The sequence below is a fragment of the Fukomys damarensis genome, unplaced genomic scaffold, assembly GCF_012274545.1.
Source record: "Fukomys damarensis isolate Sample0158 unplaced genomic scaffold, DMR_v1.0_HiC HiC_scaffold_32, whole genome shotgun sequence".
Classification (NCBI taxonomy): Eukaryota; Metazoa; Chordata; class Mammalia; order Rodentia; family Bathyergidae; genus Fukomys; species Fukomys damarensis.
Window position 1 is genome coordinate 42,409,781 of NW_022900944.1, and position 23,720 is coordinate 42,433,500.

Consider the following 23,720-nt stretch of genomic DNA (forward strand, 5'->3'; position numbering starts at 1 on the left):
AAGCTTTGGGTCACGGTTTGGTAAATCCCTTCCTGTCCCCACCAGAGCAGATGGTCGCTTCCAGTCATTTCAGACATTGTGCCTCCTTGCTCTGTGCAAACTAAACCAGATGGCTCACTGGCCATCTCCACAGCCACGCATCCCTCCTCTCGCCTATGGTCACCAATATTATGTTTTGGTGGTTCGGTTGGAGATGACCTAAGCACCCCTAGTTCTGACGGCCTTCACCACTGCCTTTGGCAATGGACCTGTCCTCAGCCCTCAACCCACGGGTCCTATTGGCCCTGTCATGTTTCCTAAGTAGTGGTTCTTCAGGAAAAATTGAGGCAGGAATCGGATCCTCACCCTGGAATCAGAGCTGGACTCCTGTGCTTTGGGACCAACCCAGCGATCCTGAGACTCAGCAAATGGATTTGATGCTTCAGGGAAAGTATGTCATTCCGAATTTGGGTTTGGACCTTTACTTAGTCATTCCTGATTTCTTTCTTCTTCTTTCACAGACTATCTTTTAAATTTTTTTATCTGTACATTTTTGCAGTACTTGGCATTTACATTTATTTTAGGAAGTAGGTACATGCACTTAATGTATCTTGATTCTTTTTATTCTCCTTTCCCTCCCCATTCTCCTCCCTCCCTCCATCTCTAGATCCCCTTACCCATTTCCATCTCCTTTAGTCCATGTTTGTGATATAAATTCACTGTGGGTAGTTGGCACATACAGACTACTGCCCAGCACACTACAGGGCTCTGAAACACAGCAGACCTGTATTCCAACCCAGCATCTGGTACTCCAGTTATCATTTGACTAAAATAACAAAGCATAGCTATAGTTGGGCTGTCCCCAGATTCCTTGTGTCTGGGTCCCTGGAGCGGCACCCCTGGGAGACAGCAGAGCCTTCAGGATGTGAGCCTACTGGAAAGTGGACCCTGATGGGAGTTGTGCGGCTCCCAGTCTCTTCTTGTCTCCCTCTTTGTTTTGTAGCTCAGGACAGCAGTGGTTTGCCCCTCCTTATGCTCCTGCTATGATCTATGATCCTGGTTAGAGACACAAGACAATGAGGCCACCTGCTCTTGGACTGGTACCTCCAGAACCATGACTCAGAAGAAGCCCTTTTCACATACAAGCCAGTTGCCTCCAGTCTTTCATTTTGGTGTCAGAAATCTGACTGCTGTGGTTTATACTTAGATGTTCCCTCAAAGCCTCACATGCCCATAGAGGGGCATTTGGGAAGTGATTGGGTTGTGGGGGTGGGATACTCGGGTGGATTAGTCCCATGATGAATTATAGCTACACGTGATCTGGGAGGTGAAGCCTGGTCAGAGGAGGGGGTCATTGACGCCATGGCCTGGAAGGATCTTTCTCCCTCCCTGCTTCCATCATCACCCTCTCTGCTTCCCATTGCCATGCCATGAGTTGTTTCTCCTCTGCCACATCCCTCTACTGTGCCATCCTGCCTTGGCCACAACCAACTGCAGACTGAAATTTCTACAAACCATGAGCCAAGATAAAACTCTCCTCTTTTATCGTGCAGGTGTCAGGCATTGCGTGATGAGAAAGTAACCACGACACTGACCAAAACATACATCAATCTCATCGAGAAGTTTTCAGAAGTAAGTGAAATTATATTGTGTCTGCAAGAAATAAGCCATTTTGGGCATGCATCAGATATGTTCACTCTGGAATGCTTCCATACCAGAAGTAAGGAATGCTTTCTGCATTTCAGAAGTGGTGACCCTTGTCAGGGCTGAATCAGTTTGAATGCAGCCAAGCAAGCTGCTGCTCCCAACTCCCTGGCTGCCCTCCATACCTGTGTTCTAACACACATGGCTTTATTCATCTCCACAGATTATCATGCTCATTCCTGCCTCAGGGCCTTTCCATGCACCACTTATTTTTCCTGGAATCTTATTTTTTTCCTTCAACAGATATGCATTCAGTGGCCACAAAGTGTCAGGTGCTTTACTAGGGGATACATTGACATGCGAGGGTATGAGCTTGTGGACTTTATGGTTTATATGTGTGTGAGGGGGTAGGGCAATGGTGGGAAGGCTGACAATTAGCAAAATCTAATAAAGAAATTATTTTAGGGTTTATAAGTACTATGAAGATACTTGAACAGGAACATGGGACAGAGTGACTGGATACCAAGTCAATGAAAACTGCCTCAAAGAAGTTTTGAGGAGGGGGTAGGTTGAAATGAAATGAAGTCCTAAACTGGGATCCAAGTGGTGACGATCATGTGACTTGTTCAAGGAAGAGCATTCGAGGTGGAAGGAATTGCAACAGCAAAAGTGGCATGGAGTAGCTTGGTTCCGAGACCGCTACCAGCGGGTTTTTCCCACTGTATGTCCACGTCACTTCCCCACTCTGTCGCTGGAGATGACCTATCTCTTGACCAGCGGGATGGGGAAGGAGTGTGATGCTCTGAGGTTACTGAGGTCCAGTTATGGAAACACTTGCAGCTCTGCCTAAGCTCCTAGGATGCTTTTACGGGACATCCCCCGCCATACCATCCTCCAGGCTTTGAGATGCCCATGTAGATGTCCCACCAGCAAGCACAGCTGATTCCCAGCCAACCATCCAATTTCCACTCTTGTGAGGGACCCATCTTCATTGTCCACTTCGGCTGAGGCCTCACGTCTCCATGTATCTGATCTAGCCAACAAGTGAACTTAAAACAAAAGCCACTACACTGAAACATCACTCCCCTTCCCTCACCCTGAGGCATGAGAATCTTTCTGTGTTCATAACACTTGTGCTTTTCCATCATCGCACCTATAATTTATAGCTAAATTATTATCTTTAAATTATTTTCATGTGCGTGTCTTGTCTTCCTGTACTCTGTGTTTAAAAGCAATAAATACTTTGTGTATTTGCTCACTGTAACACTCACACCACTGAGCACGGAGCCTGGCACATGGTGGGTGCTCAAAACTCCTTGGAAAAAGGAATCAAAATAAATGGGTTGTCTCTGGGGAAAAGAACTGCTTGTCCATGCCAGAAGGCTTTGATAACACTGTACCCAAACACTGCTTCTCCGGTGCCTATATCTGATTACAGCTTTTATCAAAGAAGGGTTTTATGTTAAAACATCGAGTGCCCAGGACACGTTGTGCTCAGAAGAATCGGTAAAAGTTGGCTCTATAAACCCTCAGAAGATGAAGGATCCTTAATGGATGTAAATCCCACAGAACATGAGCTGGGCTTTCTAGGGTTCCAGCTGCTTCTAGGGGGTCACAGCACGAGGCCCCAGCATGGCCTCAAAATTACACCCTGGCTAATTCTTCCTAACTTACCTTCCACTTAGAGTCCTCTCTTTTCCTGCGTGCTGACTCTATAGGATAAAAATATTTTTTATGTCTTACTACCAGGCCTTCTGAGTTTATTATTTATCAGGAAGCTTGCCAAGTGCTTTGTATTCATTATCTCATCCAAACCTTTCACAAGCTTATGAGATACAGAATCTCTCCCACTTATGGATGAGTAAATTAAGGCACAAATTAGTTAAGAATTTTGCCAAAAGCAGTGGAGTTAATAATTCACAGAGCCTCTTAGAAACAAAACAAACAACAAAGAATCAGGCAAAGCATCAAAAAGATCTGAATGTCTCTGCAACATGAGTTCTTGTCCATTCTGTCCAAATACATCACAAAAGGGAATACATCCTCCTTTTCCTCTGGCCCCATCTGGACCCTGAAACCTGGCTCTTCGGTCGAGAATGTGGTCCTGAGCTGCCTGCACCCTGGGACATGGCTCAAGGTGACCACTCACCAAGTCTTAAGGCCAGGAAAACTGTGGCCTTGGGGACTGGACCTCCTTTTCCATCAGTGCCACCTGAGCCTAGAACACATTTGGATGGGCACCACACTCAGCCAGCAGCTGAGAGGTCAGAGGAGAGGAGAAAGTCATGGGGACACATTCTGGGCACAGGACAGCCTGATCGAGCAACCGTGGTCACTGCCAAATAGGGGAAGAAGCAGCTATCTCAGGGTCCCCCAGAGCACGGCCAGGGTGTGACAGCAGGTGCAGGACGGAGTCTGGGTGGGCCACCTCGGAGACTCAAAACTGATAAACATGTCTGGGAATTTGAAAGACTGACTCAGAAATCCCCAAGCCCTTGGCTGCACCATCGTGTTCGGGCTGCAGATCCCACAAGCGAGCTCAAACTAATCTTTGTGCTTACCCGTGCCGTACGCCCCATCCCCACCCCGCACCATAGCTGCCTCATCAAGTGTGAATCACGAAACCACATAAACTGCAGCGAGGCCCTTCTCTCAGCGGCTGCCGGGAACGTAAACAATCATAACGTAAATACGACTTAAGCAAAGGCTTAAGCAAAGTGCTTAAAGGAAATCTATATTTTTTATGTAAACAGTCTTCTGTTTACCTAACATGGCAGAGTACTTCTGCTTAACTTTGGAAGATCTCAAAGCAGCCCATCAGGAAGCCAAGACGACCAGGAGATAGCAAAAGCAAAGAAGGCAATTCAGGAAGTTCACTCGCTTGTACATGCCCCTTCCCTCCCCATTCCAAAGTGTTGGAAAACGATAGGACTCTTTTTTTGTGTGGCACTTTTGTTAGGTGATTAGGCATCAAAGTGACATATCAGCATTTTTCTTCGCATGGCTGTGAAAGAGTCCTTTGGAGGGTGAAAAGCTGTGGTGTGTGTATCCATGTGTGTATGTATATGAGAGAGAAAAAAAAACAGAGACAGACAGACAGACAGACAGACAGAGGGAAAATGTCAGAGGAGCCTGAACCCAGACGTTCCAGAAACCATGGAAAAATTCCCCACCATCCCTTTCTCTCCCTTTGTCTCAGAGCTAAATTCTGATCCTAGGCGGTGATCTACGTGGACAGAAGATGTCAGACAACTTGAAAATTCCTTATTGTTGCTAACCACAAGTATTTGGGGTTTGTGTTATCTAGGTTATAACGCGAACCTGCCAGGGAAGAATTCAGACACACAAATCTTTGTGTAAACTACCTTAAGAATCTTAAGCTGACAAAAGCCAGAGCAAAGTCTGACATTTTGTCCTCAGAGTACTCATAACTAGCTCAGGTGCTTCATATATTGTAACAGAATTCCAGTAGAGCTCCAGTTTTCCACAAATGCCATGCTGCGTTCAGGCCAGAAGAGTCTTAACTTTGATGTTGCCTCACTAGTCTTTTTCGATGCTCCTGTGGATCTGGGAATGGTAAAGTGCTGGGGTAGCTGGTTTTTAAGGCTTCTGAACAATGCTAGAGGAGTTTACCCACTTTCAGAGGCATGAAAATAGTCTTTATGTTATTTCTTTCCCATCACTGTGGACCGCTGCTGCTATCTATCCAACGTCCACCTCTCTTCTGCCAAGAGCTCACACATTCACTTTTAGAGATTTAAACTTGCATAGCCCCTTAGTCAAAAAAGCAGTGCAGCTAAACCATTTCTATTGCATTCACGCTGAGAGACTGATTACAAGTCCTTGGTTACTACCGTTCCCATGTCTTGGTGGCTAGACTCTTTCCTGTAATCTGTGAGCTGCCTTTCAACAAATCTCCCATCTTAAGCATAAGTCCCCTAGAGTCAGTTTCTGTTGCTCACATTCAAGAATTCTAACTAAATCCTCCTCTTCCTCCAGATGTTGAACTAGCAGATGGGGATTATTCAATCGCGAATAAAAGTCTTTTGATAAGACCAATGTTCAGCTATTCATTTTTTAACAAACATTTTATTTGGAGAGTCTATGACATGTGTGCTTCTGGAAACCAGCAGTAAATAAGTCGACACAGCTTTCTTTCCTTATTGTCTGCTGAGAAGAAAAGTCTTCGCTATACAAATGAGAGTGTGAAGAGAGAGGAAGCCCAGGGTTCAACCCGCACACATCTAAGGAGGACCATCTCATTTCAGAACCTGGAAAGACTCAGCTCCTGATGGGCCCATTGGTCAAAGGGGCAGTCATCTACTAGCTGTCTATCTCACTGAGCTCAACAGGTAATGGTAAAACAATAATACGAGTACCCACATGGGGAAGGGCTGATACTGATCATCTTTACCTCCTATCTTAGAAATCCATCCTGTGGTGGGATGGCTCAAATATATGATGGAATTAATTAGCTGTGCTAAGCTGTCTGGCTACGTGGACATAGGTACACCAGTCTTCATCTTTGTAGTTCATGGGCACACACATCTTTAACAGACCCAATGAATGCCCAGATTTCATGTGGGTTGTGTTCCCTGACTTCAGAACAGGGATTAAGCAATTTTTAAAAAGAACTACTAACATATATCACACCTAGTACTGTATGTGCCAATCAGATGTTGATTTTATATGTTATCATACACTAACTATATGGGCAGGGATTTTTGATTTCATACACTTGCTCCATTAATGTTAGCAGATAAAAACAAAGAGAAGGGTAGGGAAGGGGACAGAAGGGAGGGGAAGGGAAGGGGTGAGGGAGGAAGGAAGAAAAAGAGAAAAGCAGATGAAAGGAGTGAGAGAAGAAAGGGAGGGAGAAAAAAAGAAGCACAAACTCCCTAAATCATCTGGTTAACAGCAGCTTTGACTAACCTTCCACATGAGGGACCCCTGCCTGAGGCTGTACTCTTCACTGTGGCCTCTAGGAAACCGGAAAACACATCCATTGCCTTGTTCGTTATTTTACACAGTTCCGGGAAACCACAGGTCATTATCACTCTTCTGATCGGCCAGTCAGACTTTCCATACCCTTGTGTGTGATGTCCTTAATCCCCCTCGATCAGCTGCATCAGTTACCTAAATCAAGAGGATCTGGGCTACAATCGAGAAGGGAGTGTTAAAATTTCGGCATACTCTCTTCCCAGTAGGATTTAGAGCTGTAATCCAAACATTCATCCCACTATCCATTCTTTTATTCACTTACCCTCAGATTCTCCCAAGCTTCAAGACAGCTGTGCATCCATGTGTTCACCTATCTATTCGTGCATTGATCCATTCACTTATGTACTGATGCAGGAATCCACACATATGCTCCCCCTGAATCCCTCATCTACTTATCAGTGCCTCCATTTAGCCACTCACTGACCCCATAACCAACCTAGTAATAAATGCATTTGTTCATCCAGAGCTTAATCTATTTATCACCTCCTCAATCACCCACCACCACTGCACTCAGTCACCTGATGGTTTTCTCACTCCATCACCCAATCACCTGTTCACTCAATCTATAACCAGGGACTGTTGTTCATGTTGGGGGAAGGAGGATGAACAGTATTGATGCCCATTTCCCCCTTTATCCACCAGCCTCTCCATAATTAGCACCTACTTATATGTCCATTCTGTAGGATTCTGCTCCTGTGGGCACTGAAGTGGATGCTGGGTGGATCCAAGGGAGGTTGGGAGAGGCAAATTAAGATGAACCATGATTCAAGTTCATGCAGAGTAATCAACCACAGTGACAGTTGGGAAAGACTTGGCTAAGAGACAAAACCCAAGCAAGAGACTAATCAAGGACTCTAGCTATCAATAAAAAGCAATAAAACTTTCAATAGGAGTCTATTGATATAGATCAAAAAGATACTCATGTATGTATCAAATTTAGTCATAAAGAATGTTAATAAAAAGGTCTAGAACTTTTTTCAGGTCAGAAAAAAGTTTGAAAACATGCCTAGCTGATGAAGACATACCCATCCATCCACCTGTAGCATATCCATCCATCCCCCTACCCACACATCTGTATGTTACCTGTCATTCATCTATTCTTTCACTGTTTAACAGCTCCAGGAGAGTCTCTTCGCTAGAGTTTCAGAGATAAGTAAAACCATTTAAATTTGACTCATGCCTGCATTCCAAATATCTTCCATGGCTACTGACACACAGCAAGTGTAAATGGAATCTTTATTGAATAAATTAAGGAATGCACTGAGTTATACCAGGTAAACTTGAACTTGAAAGGTAGCGCCTTGATCAGATAATCTGACTGGCTCTAGGCTAACATGAGTGAGTTTGCTTTTTGTGATTGCTAAATAGCAACGTGCGGGAACCATCCTATATACAGTAGAGAAGACAGTGTGTGCATATGAGGCCGTGACCAGTTCAGACACGTCTAAAAGACATGACTTTAGCTGTTTGACAAAGTGAATCCATCTCCCTTGTATCCTAACATGCCACTGGAAAGGGCTAAGGCCAGATTCCTGCATTAGGAACTAATCAACCAGATCTTAGGATTCAGGAGATCCAATTACTTTTGTTCAATACCAACTTGATGAGGTCACCACATAGACCCTTAGTCAAATTGACTGCATTTGGAGTAACTGCATTTATGTAAACAGGACTCTGGCTTTTTCACATAACTACTGTCAATTAATTGAAGAGGATCACTCCATAAGTTTGGTCAATATAGTCAAGCTATCTGGACAACTCAAATAGAAATCATTTTATTTCTTGAGAAACAAAATAAGGAAATGCTTTGAATTTAAACCTAGAGGCAACACAGCATGTTACTGGAATCATAGGAGACGCAGTGGGCAAAGACAGATGGAGCTAGATATTAGTCCAGCACCTTACTAGATCTGTAGCCTTGGGCAAGTTACATTGAATACCTCTAATCCTCAGTTTCTCTGTCTGTAAAATGTAAAAATCATTTTCACTTCCCCTTGGATTCTAATCAATAAGCTATTGGGAGAGTCTAATCCAGACAAAAGAGTTATCCAATAAAGAGTAGCCCCTGCTGTCTTGATTCTCTGAAAAGCTGGACATGAATAGTTCATTTTATTTGTGATCGCTTGCTTCAAGTTGAAAAAAAAAAAAAGTAAAACCCTTTAATATCAGGTTGGAACTCTAGACTGCAAAAGGCTTCTACACTGTTCCCTCCCAAGTTTCATTCTCATCCTCACTGCCATTAGGCTCAAAACAACGAAATTCCCCACACTGCATGGAAGAACACAGAGACCCAAGCTGAAGGAGGAACTTGTTCCTTGCACGCCAAGGTCAGGGCTTGCACCCACCTTCTGCAAACTCTAAGCTCGGTCCATTCCGTACTGACGCAATCGTAGAGACTCCACCAAACAAAGAGGACAGACGAGGTGGGAGACCTCCCGTCCCTCAAGAACACTCTCAAATGCATTTGCCTACGTGGTCAAGTGCATCAATTTGCTGAGACCCAAACAGGTGCCGCACACCTGTGGATCCAGTCTTCTTCCCCGTACTGTACAAGAGCCCCTTATATCCCCGCTGTGACTCCTACCAGGAATCGGCGTTTTATATCACTATTTCCCTGCATGTGCTTCGATTTTCTTACTTATTTATTTGAACCACTAAATTATCTAATTAGTGACATATATCGTTGACACCTGGGCCACTATGAATATTTACTGCGTACTCGTTCACACATTTATCTAAATAGGTGGCATGCCAGAGCTACGTAATAAGGAATAATGATTCTTTAGAAGAGTTACAGGAAATTATAGAAGGGGGCAAAAGTTTTGCACAGTGAATTGCAGCTCCCAACCACATCTATCAATTCTTTCCTGGGATAGAGCAACTGCGTAGTAACGACAAAAAATTTATAGTAATGAATAAATCAATACTCAGTGCCGCAGCAGTTTCAGACGTTACTTTTATGGGCCCTCCTGTGTCTGTCACATATCCCTTAGCGCTGGAGCGAGAGTGTAGTGAATGCCAACAGCCAGCGGCGAATGGAGCAGCTCGGGCTCCTGAGCAGACAGTGATCCATCACCTTCGTCTTCCAAGCAGATCCGTTTATATCCGTGAGCCCTAAAACAGAGCAGCTTGCGGTGATCCACGACACAGCCGACAAGTGTTTGTTTTAAGAATGGAGCTGTCATTTTCTGTTAAGCAAAGTGGAAATGCAGAAGCAAAAATAGACAGACAAACTGGGCTGAGTGCAGTGGGTAAGTTAAAGTGAAAAGAAATGGAGAAAGAGGGTTTCAGCCCAAGTGTCTTTCTTCGAAGGCTTTCTTCACTAAGAAAAATTGTACTAAGTGCTGGCTAGGTACCAACCATACTCCTAGGTAGGCGATGGCAAAGATGTCAAGTAAAGGGCTGGGTAGTAAATAATTCAGGCTTTCCAGGCCACAGGAGCCTCTGCTCTCACTGTGCAGCACAGGCTGTGGGACAAAAGTTACTATGGAGCGTATATTAATAAATGGGCCTCCTCTGAGGCTGACCCAGGAGGCTCGCCACGTCTGAGCTCAACCATGGCGATTTAGCAACCCAGTAAGCCCCTGTCTCAAAATAAAAAGTAGGTATAGGAGGCCAGGGATGTAGCTCACTGCAAAGGCCCTGGGCTCAATCCCCAGTGCAAAATCAATCAATTGATAAGACTGTGCTCCAATAAAACTATTTGCAAAGCAGGTAGTGGGTCTGTCCCAGAGGGAGTAGTTTTCCCATCCAGGATTCAATGCCACCTGTCCCAAAGGATGGAACAGGCACCCGGGGACTCCGGGATGCACTGTACAGGCACAGATGTGGAGTAAATAAATCAGAATTGTGCAAGGTGATTAAATTCTGATTGCAAATGTTATAGTCTTCAGGTTGCACTAAGAGAGGCCCTCTGTAGGGTGTCAGTCTTTACTATCTTTAACATTTGCAAATTCTTTTTTCAAAAAAAGAGAAGCCCAAGGCCCACAGCACTGACAAATAGTTCCTAGAAGGATTCTTTGGCGCTGCTAGGATTTTGCCGAGTTTCTGTTTATTGCAAGCAACCTTGTATTTCTTTGCTGTCTAGGAAGATAGAACAGTCTAGAACATGGTCTTTTGATATGGGCATTGTTGTCATGTGGGCTGGATCATTTTTTGTAATGGGATCTGCCCTGTGCATTGTAGGATGTTTAGTAGAATGCCTGCTCTTTACCCATTAGATGACAGTATTATGCCTCCAAGACATGTAAACCAAAAATGTGTCTAAAAATTGGTAAACCTCTCTTGGCAAAATTGCCACTGGCTAAGTCTGCCAAGCTGTAATAATGTGAAAATGGTGAGATTAAACCATTCATCCAACCACTTATTTGTTCTGTCACATTGAGAAACTGTTGATGTCTCCTACTCCATTTTCCTCATCTGTAAAATGGGTAGGATGGTGAGTACTACTCCAACCCAAGGAGCTGTTGTGAGGATTAAGTGAATTCACTGATGTAAAGCAATAAAGAGATAGCTCACACTAGCAGGGGCAGCATTCAATAAATATTAGGCATCATTATTCGTCACACTGACAAAATATTTCTCCTTTAATATCTTCACTTAGTTTCTTATTTAAGTGAGCCAAGTTAAAGGAAATATAAAATAAATAATAGTTTGGGAAAATAAAATAAAAAAACCCACAAAAGCATTTTGTGAATTGAACTTAGGAAGCATATATTTAAAGGATGGAATTTGTGTGTGTAGACAGATCCTAGGTTTAATCTTAGCTGTTTTACTTATCATATATGTGGTTTGGGGCCAGCTAGTGAATTTCTTTAACCTGCAGTTTTCTCACTGTGGAGAAAACAATTCCAAGAGAGGGATGATAGTGTTACTTACAACTCCCACTCTAAGAGGCTGATATAGAGGATCACAAGTTTGAGACCAGCCTAGGAAACTTACTGAGACTGTCTAAAAATAAAATAGATATATATATAAAAAGGGTTGGGTAAGTGAGAAAGCCCTGGGTTCAACCCCCAGTACCACAAAAGCAAAACAGAATAATAGAAGAAAGAGAGAGAGAGAGAGAGAGAGAGAGAGAGAGAGAGAGAGAGAGAGAGAGGAGAAACAAAGAAATAAAGAGGAAAGAAGAGAAGGATGAAAGGATGAAGGAAAGGAGGGGAGAAGGGAGGAAAAGAAGGAAGGGAGAAAGGAGGAAGGGAGGGAGGGAAGAAGGGAGGAAAATGATCCCTCTTCAGAGAGGAGAAAAATCAAGCTATTCTTCTCAGGGTTGCTCAATACAAAGTAGATAATCAATAAACGTAACTCCTCACCCTCTCTTTGCATTTATTAATAAACCTTACTCTTACATCAATGATTTGTTACTGAATAACAAATTAGCCAAAAACTTTCTGGGTTAATATAACAGTCACTCACTAGCGCACCAGCTCCTAATACTGGAAATTTGGGGTGATGCTTCTGCTGGTCTCAAGGGGGTCAGACATCTGGTTGTGATCTGCTGGTGACTGAACAGGGGCTGCACTTCCAAGGTGGCCTCAGTCTCAGGCATGGCTGTCTGAGAACCTCTCCTTCCACACAGCTCTCACGTTCCAAACGACTAGCCTGGACTTGAAGACAGAGACATCCCAGTTCCAAATAAATGTACGTCTTGAGGTCCAGACTCGGAAATCACACCGGATCACTTCTACCCCAGTACATTAGGCAAAGCAAGTGGCAAGTTCAGCTCAGATTCAAAGCAAGGGTCAATAAGGGCTGGGGTTTTAGCTCAGTGGTTCTGCCACCTGCCTTGTAAGCACAAGGACCCGAGTTTGATCCCCAGTGCCAAAAGAAATAAAAATAAGCTCCACTTCTGGGTGGGAAGGAGGAACAAAGTTCTGTGGCAAAGGAACAAGTGTTCAGGGAGGTGTATTTCCCAAGGCCAGTCCACACTGGCTTCTGAAATAGTAGGCCCAGCAGCCTCTCCCTGGATCCTCCATGAACACTCACCCCAGCTGCTATCCACAGGACAGGACTCACACACATGCATGGAGGTGTCCAGGTTCATGGACCACCCCTCAGCTACAGAGTCCGCAAAACTCACCACCACTGCAGCTGTGAATGGCACATAAATTCAACATCACTCACTGCTGTTCCCAGTATTTGTCAAGAGAAGTTGTGGAATCTGTATTATTTTCCGTCCTGTTCTAAATTCATCCCTTCTCTCACATTCAAGAATAAACAGGCACTGAGAGCCAGACATTGTGACATTATTATAACAGCTCACCTAAAGTCTGCTTTCCCTGTTTACCAAAAAGCATTTATGTCAAATGTTGACATTTTATTAGTAGTAACAAATGACATGAACAGACCTCAAAACGGCTCAGAAAAAAGTAATAATGACTCAGAAGAGGGACAGTGCATGGGGTGGTACTCACTCAGCCACATTCACTAAGTTATTTAAATTAGGAACTCAATGCCAGCCCCCTTTTTAAATCTTTTTTTTTCATTAGCCACAGTTTAAAAATAATATGTCAATATTTTCTACTTGTAATTTTCCTCTGGTCAATGACCTCTTAGTGATTTTCCTCCAGCACACATGGGCTCTCGCTTTCCTAAGATAGGACCTACGTATTATCAATAACTGTATGGCTTACAACATCTTGATTCCAAACCACAGATTGTCTGTTCAGAACTAAATCACTTCCCATTATCTATGCACGCCAACAAGTGTCTATGTCCCCGTAGAGACTCCAACCGCAGCATTTGGACCCTAGCATTCCTCTTTCTCTATTTTGGAGTCCACGGTCTAACCTTTCAAGAAGGTTTCTAGCCTCACTCTTCCTTCCTGCTGCTGCTCCAGTGCATCTCATCTCTGTTCAGACTCATCGGTCTGTTGCTTCGGGCCTGTACCTGAGCATCACATCGTGGCTAGAGAACAGTTCACAACTCTGATGCCTGGCCTGGATTTAGGTTTATGACCATGCAACTCAAGGGGGCCTCCAGCTACACCCCCAAAAAGCCAACACAGTCCTCGATCATTGCTTTCCACTTATCCAGATGGCAATTGACATCATCTTCTCACTTCTGAAACTCAATTTTTGTGTGTGTGTATGTATGTGATGTGTAACAATTATCTTTGTTTTGGGAAATTTCACTTACTCTTATTAGATGGTGTTGATTCTTTTATTTTACAAATGGAACCAATCAGAAGGACATTTGCTGTTTTCTACCTTATCTCCACACAGACTTGACCTTCTCTCCTTTCTCTGCTGCTGCATGAACCCACCCTCCAGCCACTCAAGGACTTTATCCTAAAGATTTTTTTATCTTTCTCTCTAGTATCAACAGTCTACTGAATCTGAGAACTCAGGCATCCCACAAGATCCCTTTCCATACATACACAGATAAATTTTTTGTCACTCTCACTCCTCCTAGTGGTTCCACCCTTTTCGCTGCCACCCTTCCTGCATATCTCAAAGTCTGCCTCTCTGTCACTCTACTAACTCTTGTTAAACTCCCTGAAATCACTCATCGTTCCCATTTCCACATCTTCCACTGAATTGTCCTTGAATTTCCCGCATCATTTGGATTCTTAATCAAATCATTTCTTCTTGAGAATTTTTAGTTTTCCATCAGGGCTCTTTCTTGGATCTCTTATCACTGGCCAGTCCAATTCTTGGGTCTTAATCCTTGATGTTGGTTCATGAAGAGAGTTTGACCCTGGTCTTCTTTTCTTTCTCATACACAGCTCATTCTCTAGGTCTCTTGGCTTTAAATGCCATCTGTTTGCTGATAACTTCCAAGTTCATGCCTTTCAGATCTATCTGTCCCCAGAACTCTTATATGCACATGCAGATTTGATCTCTTCACTCAAATGCCTAAGAAGCCCCTTGAAGGTCAGAGATGCAAAACAGAGTTTGTGATTTCCTGCCCCAAACTCATTCCTTCCCCTTTTGGTAAGGAGCATTTCAATGGACTCAGATGCTCAATCTAAACACTGAGAAGTTGGCCCTGGTTTCTTTCATTCCATCTTCCTCACCTCCAATCCATCAGCAAGTCTTGTTGGCTCTGCCCATAAACTTTATCAAGAGTTGACTCTTCTGACCACCTCTGTAGCTGCCTACCAGGATTCCCAAGTGAGACTCGTGAGACATCCTAACTGGTCTTCCTGCTCCTAATCCTGCCTCTCCAGTTAGCTCTCATAGTTGCCTAAGAGAAAGGGGGGATCACTTTCCTTTTGATAAAATTCCAGTGATTTTGAGACACACCTATAATATAATCCAGATTGTTCAAGTTCTCCTTCAGGGTCTTGCCTCTGCCTACCTCTCCAGACTGGTCTTCCACTCTGCCTCACTGTCCTTGCCCACTTTGGCCCTGCCCACAGACACACCAGATTCAAACCTACATTAGAGTCCTTGTACTTGTGTCTCTCTCTGTCTGAGTCTCTCGTCACTGAGACTTTCTAATGACTCACTCACTTTTTTCATTTCTTAATCCAAATATTACCTCTTCAGAGAAGCATCCCTGACTCCCTTCCTTAAAGCCAAACTGTCATTCACCATCCTCATTCTTTGCTCTGTTTTGATTTGAAGGACTTTTCATTACCCAAAAAATCCTTCATACATGTATTTGTCTACTCACTCACCACCCATGCCTCCCACTAGAAATAATTCCTATAAAATCAAAGACCTTTGTTTATCTTGTTCACTTTTCACTGCTTAGCACGTCATAGACACTAAATAAACATTTGTTGAGTAGATGACCGACGCTATTCATAAAAATAATAATGATGTGAATGTTTTCAATGCTTTGATTATTTGCAGTTATATGAGATGCAATAGTTTGGCTTAAACAAGAAAGAAAACATGAGAAGACATCAACTGGTGTGGATAGATCCATTTATTTAATTCCTTTATTCACTACTTCTGCTGCTTCCAGATGCTAGGTGGTGTTTTAATGATGGTAGAGTGGAAGTATGTCACATCACAACACAGACTAAGTCAGTAACTTTCTTTTCTTGTCTCCTAGCACTGTTCTAGTAAAATCAGACACATCAAAACTTGAAAGAACTCATTGATGTTTTCTATTGCACAAAGACGCATAAACTACATTAATAAATTTACTGTACTTGACATTAACACATTAACAGAGTGATAACACTTTGTAGTATGCAGTTCATCCCTGTGACTAACAACTGTCCAAAGCAAGATTTCAGAATGTTGATCTGACTTGCCTAATTCAGGGAGGGATTCTAGAATGGCTTTCTGGCATGACTCTCCACAAAATTCTTGTTGGTTTTCTTAGAGGAAGGGTATAAGGCTGATTATTAATCAATCAAATGGGGCTACTCTCTGGGGTCAGATGAAGTGGAAAACCAAGCAAAAGTGAAAATACTGAGATGTGCTACCAAGCAAACCTTCTTGCTCACTTCGTTCTAACCTATGGTCCTAATAGCAACCGTCAGTGGTGGTGCTGCACTTGGACTAGTCTTCATGATTTCTTTGTCAGAGCTTTCTTGGTTTAGCCTCACATTCTGCTGAATCAGCTCTCCATCAGCCACATATCCAATGGCCAAGGGATATGCTCACATTCTTACCACCATTCTGAACAGCTACAGAAGTCAGTGACACTCTCCCCAAACAAATCTTGTGTTCCTGCCTTCCAGGCACTTAGTAAGATTATATTCCCCAACTCCCTTTAAACATAGCTATGACCATGTGACTTTCTTTGGCCAATGAAATGTGACCATGAGGGTTGTGTGTCCTTTCTTGGGAAGACTTAAAAGCAAGTGTATAACTTGATACAATCTCTCCATGCCAAGGCGATGATAGAACTACATGGTGAAAGGAAGCTTCCTTCAACCAGGATCTTGTGTGACTCTGATAAGCACAGATTCCCCTGCTGCCCAGTGATAGGGCTGAGGATCAAGATCTGAGAAGGGGATGGCAACTTTATAACCTTGGCATTAACTTCAGTCATAGAATATTTCCTGACAAAGCAGGATGTGTGACAAGGTGGGGAACACAAGTGCTGAGACAGTCAACCCAAAAAACCCCTAAAGAGACCGGGTCATTTCAAAACAGACCCAGGATTCAGCCTGGCCTCCTCCCTCATCAGAAGCTAAGTGTCCAACAGAAGGCCTAGGCCTTGTCCTCCAGTTCCCTGAAGTTCCAGCCCATGAGGTGACTTCAACACCCATGGTCGGATGAGCTTCAAAGCATAGAGAGATAGGGCCCACACAGGCCACATGGCTTCCAATGGCTCCACAGGCTCCTAGAGGGAGCAGAGGCCTTGAACCTCAACCCCACAGTCAGACATGGATGCTGGGCAGGGTTAAGTCTCAGCCCTGAATTCTCTGCTTATATATGGCTTTGGGCAATTGATGTCAACTTGCCAAACTTCAATTACCTCAGCTATTGAATGAGAACCCCTACGGTATATGCCTCAACTAGATGATGTGACATTGCAAGATGACAAACATAAAAAGCCCTTAACTATGATGGATGAGGTCAGGTGAAATATATATATGGAACTGACATTTTCATAGAACAAAATGGCCAACACTTGGCAGTTACCACATGCATAGGTAAATAGGAAGGCATGCTCACACCTGGGTAGATTCTGACCATTCAACAAGGGCTATTCATAGCCCCAGCTAGTATTCTGATCCAACCTCTGTCCAGCCTGAGCCACCTGGGGCCTTGGCCAAAGGTCTTCTTTGAAGTCCAAATCAGCACCTGCCATGGCTTTTCCCCTTTACCTTCTCCCTGTAGTATTAATGCTGACACACGTGAGCCATAGAGAAAAAAGAACCTACTCTAAGAAACCTAAAATGTGTTTCTTCTATGCCTGAGGTCCAGAGGGAAGCATATAGGATGACCATTGAACGGAGAATATTTCATTATTTTTTCACTTGGTCTCCTGGGCAAACAGCCACAGGACCTCCCCACAGCCATTTCTCTCCACCTCGGCCTTGATGGTTCTATGGTGCATCAAGGACTTCAGTGTAGCTTCAGAAAACGCAGAGCTACTTCCTGTTTCCACACATGTGCCCTTCTGTGCCTTGAAATGCCTTCCCTCTCCTGCCCTTGCCTCTTCCCCACACCCCAGTCCATGCTTTAAGATGCACTAAAACTATATGCTTAGCAAGAGAAGGGAGCTTGTCTGTTCTCCTCACTGCTGTGCTCCTAGAAGTTGCCTGCATTTAACAGATACAGGTGGACCAGAAGACCGAATGGGCGAGGTACCTACTGTAGCACCAAGTGTTTCAGAAAAATGGGCCTGACCTCTGTGTTGCTGCTCAGCTCTCTCCTCGCTTGCCCAAGGCACATCTGCACACACCTCAGACTTTGTATTCGCCACTCTGTGTGATGCCATTCTGTTTCCCAAAGCCAAGAGATTGGGTCCTATGCCCCTAGTGAGCCTTGGAACTTGGCTTGCAAGGTGCTCTATAAACACATCCTTTCCTCTCCCTTTATTGGCCCCCATGAAGACCCCTGCATCGCCAGCCCCTGGCTGAAATCCAGCCTCTAACATCCTAATAGGAAAATGAGTCTGACCCGGGAAACTGTCTTGCAGGGAGGGTCTGGTGCTTTTCATATCCATGCAGAAGGCTGAGAATTCTTCCCTTCTAAGCAAAATGGCTAAAGGAAATATAGGTCTTCAAACCAGTGATTTATTCTGTATCAGAAACGCATTTACCTGGCCTATTTTGCTGAACAGAGAAACCTCAGGTTCACTTAGTAAAACTCAATCTGAATATTTCTGCCCTTTATTTCCATACAGATTAGCTTCATGTGGCCTTGAGTATAAACATCATGAGTGGGCTATGGGGAACGAGGCAGCAGCATAAAGGGAGATCATCGCTATTTTAAGTTTCTTCATGGTTCAGCAGGCGCCTGCTAAGAGTTCTAAAGAAGCAAACAAAATAAGAAAAGTTTATTGATTAGTTTACAAATAACTGTTGTATAAGAAAAGATACTGAATAGCAGGCTGGCTTACCTATGGCTTACCACTCTCAGCCCTTTCATTCCATGGCCTTGGGCATCAGCCCCAGGGGAAAATAGGAAGCAAAGCAGATGCATTGTTGGCATAAATAAGAGTTTGCACCGGGTTAAAAAAGTAAATAAGCAGGACCCTTCATTTTTTGCTGATTTGGAAGTGCACCCATATATTCCTGCTCTTCTTCCTTCATGAAAAAATATTTTCTTTTTATCTCCTCTGGCCAACACAATAATCCTTCCCACAAGAGACTCCATGACATGGGTAAGGGGCTTTGACATGGGCCCTCAAGGCATACGGCACTGGGGAAAAGAGCAAAAGCATCAAGTCCATGCTCCTCCTAGACTTGGATCTGAAGGATCTGGCCCGAGAGAGGAAAGTCATTTTAGGTGAGGGAGTTGTCCCTGGAGAAGAGGACACAAACACACACACACACACACACACACACACACACACACACACGTAAGGAAAGGACTTCAACCCTGCTCTCCCAGTCTCTTTGTGAGACCTTGACTGGTCCTTTCTTTCACTTCTGTACAAGGGAAGGCTTTGGGGGATGAGTTGCTAAGAGGAGGTGGACACAAGTAGGGGACACAGAGAGTGCTTGCTTGATGTACTGACCATCAGTGACATGGAATTTCTCATGCAACATGGTAAGGGACAAGAGGGGCTCATCTGTGGGCCAGGAGGACATGGAGGGACCTTCTGAGTCCTGCCAAGGTCTGGTGTCTACAGACTGGCATATATAATAAGTCCAAAATGTGAAATGATTAAAAAAAACATTAAGTGCTATATAGTTTAGAAGCAGAATCAATAGAGTAAAAAGCACGAAGGGAACAATAAGAAGATGAAAGCTTGGGAAAGATGATCATTCACGATGGATAAAGGCCCAGGTTCCACATGAGCAGGGAGGCTGCAAGAGTGTGGCAGGTCCCTCCCTTTTCCCACCTTCCTCTTCCAGTTGTCAACCAAAGAACCTGGTGCAACCCAAGGAAGCATCTGAATGTGAATGAAAGTCAGCCGGAGCTCAGGCTCCCATCCAGGTGTACCTGCATATCAGGAGAGCAGCAACTCTACACCCAACAATGTGAAAGGTCCGTCCCCCACCCCTCACGCAACCTCCTGAAATGCATTTCAAATAAAATGGCGACTCCAATGAGAAGAAGATGGGCAAAACCAAGTACCAACATCCAGATCCATCAATCTGGTTACTCTTCTCATCCTGCTCGCAGCCAGGACCTGTGCACACACATGCCGCCAATCATGAAGCACAACACTGCCTTTTTATTCACCTATAAAATGATAATGTGATAATTTATGAAATCCCACCGCACAAGGGTGCTATGAAGGTTCCAAATCATTTATTTTGCATTCAATAAACATGTGCTGGATGCCTAGTAAGTCCCAGACACCACCCTGGAGAAATGTCACCAAGACCAGGTCCCTGTGTCTAAGACGCGTCTTCTCTAGGACCATGTTTAAAGGCCACATGTAAGAAAGAACTGAGAGGACAGCTACAGAACCCACTGAGTCGAGGTGGGAGTTGGTGGTGATGAGGACAGAGGTAAGCAGAGGTGTTCAGGGGCTTCAGGCTTGAAGAACAAGGCAGGGAGCTTAGCTTTCATTTAAAAAAACAAGCAGCCACTATAAGGCTCTCAGTGAGGGAAAGTCACGCTCTTATTTACATTCTGGCTGCTTGCACTGAAAGTGCAGGGCGAAGGCACAGAGGACAGAGACTCTAATCCAGACTCTAATTCCACTGTACTACAGACAGGAAACAATGGCTGGGGTGGGCCATGGGGCATGAAAACCTTCAGGAAATGCTTCCTCAAAGCGCTGGCAAGTAAATACTTTGGGCAAAATTGAGGTCAAAAGGCAGCCTACACTCTATATAACCATTTTGAGCCATTTTGTTAAAAGGAAATAAGTAAAATCCATTCTTAAATCGAGAGCCAATGAAACAAGCAGAGAAAAGCAGGCCAGAGAGGCTGTTTGGTCCCTGAGCTGCAGTTGCTGACATCGGCTAGGGGAAAACAAGAGAGGATCTGGGCCTTTGTGAACAGGACATATCGACTGTTCTTCCGAGAAACAACCTCTGGGTGCCTTACCGTGGGTGTCTTGTGTTGTCCGTCCCTGCTGCTGAGAATGGTGGGAAGAGATCGGGTTGATAGAACAGAGCGCTGGTATTTGGTTCTTCCCACTTCATTCTACTGGGAGCTACCATTTCACATAAAATGGATTTCTGGAGGTTGCACAGGAAGTGGGAACATCCCTTTTCCATTTCCCAGTGTAGGGCCATTGCCCTCTGACATTCAGATAGACCCACGTGGAGCTGCACACATATGTTTAGATTGGGGATGCTTGGTACTTTGGACAAGATGTGCATAGTCTATGGTCCAGAAAAGTCCAGATTACCAGCATTTATGGAAGGGGTGGAGGAAAGGGTGAAAGGGAGGAGGTACCAGTTCTGTTGCCATTTGATTTATCCATAGTGAAACCAAAAGCCTGACAACTACCACAAGTTACAACCGTTGCCTGGCTAGGCCAGCAATAAGGAAATCAATAGTGTTCTCCACACAGAGCTATCTAATCCATAGGGATTAATATAGCACTGAGCCCACACCCATATAATTTTTCTTCTAAAGTACACTGGACTAAAGTTGCAAACTGACTAATCTGTATTTGTTGGTCACCATGTACAAATAATATGAAGGAAAATATGATGAATGAATATAAAGTACAAATGAGACTCCTTCTTTCAAATTTAAACCTACGGCTTAATGTCTATTATATGATTTATAGTATATTCTCCATATATAACTCTGTTTATATATTATTATGCCCTTACATATGTACGTTTAGCTTTATAAGATATGTACTTATTAATGTATAGTATAAGCACATATTTATACTACAAAAACAACATTAATATGGACATTTTAAAAATTTACCCAAAAAGGAGAATATTCACTGAAAGGAAAAAAATATGAGAAAAAGAAAACATGGAAACAAAGTCTTTACAAATAGGGAGGGGTGGAGAGGTTGAGGGGGGGCAGGGAAATGGGGAAAAGTAAGAACCAAGATATATCATGTAAAGGTACAAATTCCCAATGATGAATATTATTGTATTGTACACTTAAAATGTACCACGGAACTTAATGAACAAAGAAAGAACATATTCACTGAGTTCAAAAAACTACTGGCAGTACTTTTGTTCCATTCAAGTATTTTAGTGTGATTTATTTGAAACAACCTTTTGTTCCTGGTAATATAGCTTTGGCCTCGTCTTTTAAAAAATCCTACCTAACTTTTTAAGCTGGTACTTTATCAGTAGCATTTTATATGGTACTGAGGACTTCCAACTCTTCATCAGCTCCAAGGCCAGTAGACTGATAATCTATAGGAAAAATCAAACTGAAAAATTGAATTTAAACACTTTTCACTGTTTTCCTGTCCTAAGTAATAAACCATAAATATCTGCTGCTTCCGGTTGCACCATTAGCATGAATCCAGTGGGTGTGACATAAAGCCATCCTGCCACCAGAAAGCTGCCACTGGTTCCTGCCCATGGGTTTGATGGTGGTTATCTGTCCTTCCCCACCTGTACAATCTTTAAATATTCTTATGTTAAACAAAAAACTTTGTTAACTTAATCAGCACAAAAGCTTTCTTTCCATGTTTATTCAATTAACCTACTTCCTCAACTGAATTATTTTTTAATCTGACTCCACGTGTTTTTACATAGCTCTTACATTCTTAAGAATGAATTAGTGCTTTTTAATATCTTCAATGTTTAGGTGTTAATTAATCTCTATCTCTTTGTGAAAGCGAGTTACCCACAGTTCTCCCTTGCCCCCGAAGAGCAATTTACCTGTTGGTTTCCATTACAACCATATCAACCATGATGACGGTGATGATGATGATGATATCCTTGGGCATATAGATTGCAGGACACTCTAGGCAAGTCTCCTCCCTGACACCCCCTCCCTGCTCTGCTGGGACACATTTGGGCTTGTGTGACATTTGAATGCTCTTGATCCGCTCTTATGTAACAGTGTGACTCATGCTCCTGTGTGACTCACCCAACCCTTTGCCTGGGGCATCTCCGGAGGCCTGCAGAGTCTCCCACCTGTCCTGATCCCCTGTCTGAATAGAGGTAACGTGACTCAGCTCTGGGGACAGGGTAGTTCTTTGTGTCTGGCTGGTGTCCTTAGCTCCAGGAAGCTTCGAGCCTGTGACTGACACCTAAGAGGAAGCCACGCCACTCACGTCAGCAGTGCCCCTCAGAGGGAGGCAGCCCCATGCAGGAAGACACAGTCCAGACAACAGCTGGCCCCACCACTATGGGGACGGAGAGGAAATGGGGGATGGTGTTCATGAAGATATACAGTGACTTTTCTTCCTCCATAGAGCCCTCCTGGGCTGTCGGAAGACCAGGATGAAAACCACTGCTACTAAGTTTAGAGCAGTTACCATTTGCCAAGCACTGGGCAAGCATGTTTCATCTGAAAGACCCAGACTCAGAATTTAAATCCAGTTTCCCAAGCTTTCTTGCTTAACCACTAGACTAGTCTTCTCAAGTTGCAAAATGTGCATGAATCACATGGGGTTTGGTTAAAATGCATCTTCTGCCTCAGCGGGTCTGGGTAGGACCTGAGTTCTGCATTCCTAATCCTTTCCCAGATGAGAAAAAGTCTGCTGCTCTTTGGACCACATGGTGGGTGACAAGCCTCTATATCACATATGTGTACAAGGCCTTGCACTATTCTGTGGTTGGTGTGAACAATCTAGAGATGGTCATGTAGCATCACAAACACGGAGAAAATCAGTTCAACAAGGACACAAAAGGCTATAACACACACACGCACACACAATTACAACAGGGTGTGATGAGGGCTAAAACAGGATTGTACCTAAAAAAGGGTGATTTTTCCAGGGATTCAGGGATTGCACCCCAAAACGTGGAGTGAGGAAGCCCAGGCAAGACACACTAGGGGTGATGTGTTTGGAGTCTAGGTCTGGTCTAAGAAACATGACACGTTCTCTGATTTCTAGCCCAGCATGAATGGTGGATAGGAGGGGACAGGGGCTTGTGGGACAGGCAGAGACTCCTTTTC

General features: G+C 43.8%; 1 long non-coding RNA gene across 2 annotated transcripts; it reads right to left on the reverse strand.

Annotated features, from left to right (window-relative positions):
* Positions 1–18,315: 18,315 nt before the first annotated feature.
* LOC117283905 lies at positions 18,316–21,232 on the reverse strand. Of its 2 annotated transcripts, none has more exons than XR_004514947.1 (3): positions 20,712–21,232; positions 19,792–19,895; positions 18,316–18,790 (listed from the first exon to the last, which is right to left on the reverse strand). It is a non-coding gene; the product is annotated as an uncharacterized LOC117283905 (long non-coding RNA). The 2 variants fall into 2 exon arrangements; XR_004514946.1 differs by having other exon boundaries at positions 18,316–18,512; positions 18,604–19,895.
* Positions 21,233–23,720: the final 2,488 nt, after the last annotated feature.